The sequence below is a fragment of the Octopus bimaculoides genome, chromosome 18, assembly GCF_001194135.2.
Source record: "Octopus bimaculoides isolate UCB-OBI-ISO-001 chromosome 18, ASM119413v2, whole genome shotgun sequence".
Taxonomy (NCBI): domain Eukaryota; kingdom Metazoa; phylum Mollusca; class Cephalopoda; order Octopoda; family Octopodidae; genus Octopus; species Octopus bimaculoides.
In genome coordinates this window covers 3577002-3581305 of record NC_068998.1, presented here as the reverse complement: position 1 = coordinate 3581305, position 4304 = coordinate 3577002, and the positions used below count along the sequence as shown (strand labels likewise).

General features: G+C 38.2%; 1 protein-coding gene across 1 annotated transcript in view; it reads right to left on the bottom strand.

Annotated features, from left to right (window-relative positions):
• LOC106880595 (malonyl-CoA decarboxylase, mitochondrial) overlaps positions 1 to 120 on the bottom strand; it is a 29920-nt gene extending 29800 nt beyond the window's left edge. The window contains exon 1 of the mRNA XM_052974248.1: positions 34 to 120. The gene's annotated coding sequence lies outside the window, so the exon portion shown is untranslated. The remainder of the gene's footprint in view (positions 1 to 33) is intronic.
• Between the last annotated feature and the right edge of the window lie 4184 nt (positions 121 to 4304).

Here is a 4304-nt window from a genome sequence, read left to right as displayed (position 1 = left end):
GGGCCTGGTGCCTAAAGTAGAAAAGAATATTACCTGTCAGAATAGGTGTGCTGTCATAATGGCAATGGACTGCCTTGCTGTCAGTGATTTTTACAGCATGCTGGAAACCAACCCAGAAGTAGATTAGTCAACGTCGTGAATGACTAAACTTGGTAAATAAAAGAGTTTTTAATTTTGAAACTCTTAGGAATTGCAAGTGTTAGGCATAACCAATGAATAAAAAGGGAAAATGTGGCCATAAAATGTTTAACCTACTTCCATTGTATAAAGAGTTTTTTGGTTCATTTGGTCATTGAAGTCACACAGCAAGTTACTTCAACTTACAATAGTTCTATTTATGTGGCAATAGTCATTCAATAGTAATTGCATTCCTGTCACTGCTATGTTGTTGTTACTGTTGCCGGCATTGTTGCCATTGTTGTTGTTTTCATTGTTGTTCTTGTCATTCCTGTTGTTTAGATCTAGATTGCATTGACATATTAGACCCATAAACAAAGGAGACTTGCCCAGGAGCTGCAAGTTTGTCTTCTATCAACAACCACATTATCATTTAATGTGTCATTTTCTTATTTCTTTCTTGCAGTGCATGGCAGTCTTTTTAAGGAGTAGCGGCAGTCTGGTAAGAAGCTTGCTTGAACGAATTTTAGTTGAACGAACTGACCCCAGTGATTATTTTTTTTTCTAAAGGAGATAGGCAAAGAACATGTTGTCTCCACTTCAGCATAGAAGAGAGACAACATATTCTTCGTCTATCTCCTTAACTTCTTGGAGATTTTAGGTATTATTATACTAATGTGTTTTAATTTAATTAAATCTTATGTCTAATTTAATTAAACTCTATGATCAGATTGGAGACTGGTGCAGCCTTCTGGCTTGCCAACCCTCGTAACTTAGTGGTTCAGCAAAGTAACCGATAGAATAAGTCCTAAGTTTACAAAAAATAAGTCCTGGGGCCAATTTGTTCGACTAAAGGGTGGTACTCCAGCTTGGCCACAGTAAAATGACTGAAACAAGTAAAAGAATAAATGAATAAAAGAATATATATAGGCGCAGGAGAGATTGTGTGGTAAGTAGCTTGCTTCCCAACCACAAGGTTCTGGGTTCAGTCCTGCTGCATGACACCTTGGACAAGTGTCTTCTACTATAGCCACAAGCCGACCAAAACTTTGTGAGTGGATCTGGTAGACGGAAACTGAAAGAAGCCCATCATATTTATATATATGTTTGTGTGTCTGTGTTTCTCCCCCCAACCATTGGTTGACAACCAACGTCAGTGTGTTTATGTCCCCGTAACTTAGTGTTTCAGTGAAATAGACCAACAGAATAAGTACTGGGGTCGATTCGCTCGACTAAAGGCGGTGCTCCAGCGTGGCCGCAGTCAAAATAACTGCAACAAATAAAAGAATAAAAGAATATGGTTGCACTTAAATATGTTAGTACGTATGTATATATATGTGTGTGTGTGTGGATGCATGTGTATATATGTGTATTTGTGTGTGTGTGTGTGTGTGCAAGCAGAAATATTATTAGTATTTCATTAGAATAGTATTTCATTAGACTTCGTAATATGGGTAGACACAAAAATACTCTCCGTCATTTCTCTATGAAAAATTACATAAATAAAATCAGGAAAATCCCAGAGTTAAATCAAAACCAGTTTGTATTTATTTCTCATTGCTCAATATAAAGTGTGGGGTTTTTTTTTATGCTAAATATAAATGTCAATGCTGGTTTCCTATCTTGTTAAAGTACTAGAGTTCCAACCATGTAGGAAATAAAAGTGGATTGTCATGGTCTTGTGGGCAGGTAGGAACGTTCGTTCTTGAAAGCTCTGTCTGGGTTCGGAGTTCCTGGCACAAGTGTTCCTGTTAATCTGATAATCGGAACAGCCTTCTCATGAAATCAACATGCAAGGGACTGAACAATCCACAGACATGTGTATTCTTAACATGCTGGCTCCTGGGCCCATTATATGTTTTATCCTAGGGTCTCAATATGTTATCTTAATTAATTTTTACATGAGTGGTATAATATTTTCACACTATAGGTGCAGGAGTGGCTGTGTGGTAAGTAGCTTCCTTTCCAAGCACATGGTTCTGAGTTCAGTCCCACTGTTTGACACCTTGGGCAAGTGTATCCTACTATAATCTCAGGCCGACCAAAGCCTTGTGAGTAGATTTGGTAGACGGAAACTGAAAGAAGCCCATCATATATATGTATATGTATGTATGTGTTTGTCCCCCCAACATCACTTGAACTCAGAACTCAGAAATACTGCTAAGAACTTTGTGCAGTGTGCTAACAATTCTGCAAAGCTCTTTAATAAACCTTTCTACTGCAGGTACAATGCGTGAACCCCAGGCCTCAACTGACCTTTATTTCATCAAACCCGACAGGATGAGAGGTAAAGCTGACCTTGCCATTTGTAATCAGACCATACAAACACAAAATACTGCTATACATTTTGTCCGGCATAATTACCCACCTATTTTCACAGAATGAAATGACCTTGGCTAATAACACTCTTAATATTACTTCATATTGTTAATTAATCATGCAGTGTAATTAATCTACAAAATTCACTTGGTATTTCAATATTGGCAGAACGGTTTCCATTATCTTTTATACTTTTATATCTTTTCCTCCTATTTTCTCTCTTGTCTTTATCTAACTGTTTATCTGTTTGTCTGTTTATCAGTTTGTCAATATCTCTCTCTCTCTCTCTCTCTCTCTCTCTTTCTCTCTTTCCCCTTCTCCTCCTCTCTCACTATCTCTCTTTCTCTCTCTATCTCTCTCTCTCTTTCTCTCTTTCCCCTCTCCTCCTCTCTCACTATCTATCTATCTATCTATCTATCTATCTATCTATCTATCTATCTATCTATCTATCTATCACAGCCACACCATGACTTTTTCAGTTTCCATCTACAAAGTCTATTCACAAGGCTCTGGGACCATAGAAGACACTCGTCCAAGGTGGCTTCCAGTAGGATTGAACATGAAACCTCATGGATGAGAAGCAAACTTCTTAACCACACAACCATAACTGTGCTATACGTGTCATAAGGAGTAAAAGAACATTAGAATAAATTAAATTAATTTATTCCGAAATTGTTTTAGTTTATGGGAAAATTAGTGTGTTGGGTTTGATAAGATTTTATCTCTGTTATCAAAATCTTAAAGAGGAAAACAACAGGATGTTGATAACAACAACCACCACCACCACCACCACTACAACAACAATAACAACAACGACCACAACCACAACAACAACCACAACAACAACCACAACCACAATAACAACAACAACAACAACCACAACAGCGTTAGTCTATTATCTTTTACCTGTTTCGGTCATTCAATTGCAGACATGCCATAGCACAGTTATGACGGGTTTAGTCAAAAGAATTGACCCCAACCCCGTACCCCCAGTCCTTGTTTTGTTCTTCTCAGACTGGTTCTTATTCTATTGACCTCTTTTGCTAAACCACTTAGCTACAGGTTGCATACAAACCAACACTGGTTGTTAACAGATGGTTGGGAAGGGGCAGCAAATATAAGCACAATGACACATACACGCCCATATATATATACACACATATATATATACGTATATTTGAACTCACACCTGTCAGTATTATAGGCAGCGCCAAAAGAAATCAGTAACTGATATCACCAAATGGTCATGTGACAATTATAAAATAATTCTTCAATCATTATAATATAAATAAAAATGGCTGGACACAATTTAAAACCAAAACGGAAGTGATTCACCATCGCTAAAAGTGGCAGTTCAAATAGAACAGAAGACTTTTCATGGCTAAGGAGTTTTTGACTCCTATTTCTAGCAATGCCACTGCTCTCTGCACCCTTGGCCACTTTTAGTGATGGTGAATTATTTCCTTTTTGGTTTTATATTGTGTCCAGCCACCTTTATTATTTTGTGTGGTAAGTAGCTTGCTTACCAGCCACATGGTTCCAGGTTCAGTTCCACTGTATGGCACTTTGGGCAAGTGTCTTCTACTGTAGCCTTGGGCCGACCAAAGCCTTGTGAGAGGATTTGGTAGACGGAAACTGAAAGCAGCCTGTCGCATGTGTGTGTGTGTGTGTGCATGTGTGTGTATGTGTGTGCCATAACTTTCCTGTGATTTTTAAATGTCCAATATTGTCCAATCTTGTCTGTCTGTTTTTAAAATGGAAGGGAAGGTGGTATTTGAGAGAGACTGGGTCGTTATTTTTTGGAAGGTCAAGCTTAGAGGGCTCCATTGTTGCATGCCTTGGGTATGCGTTTCTTTGTTAGAAGCCAT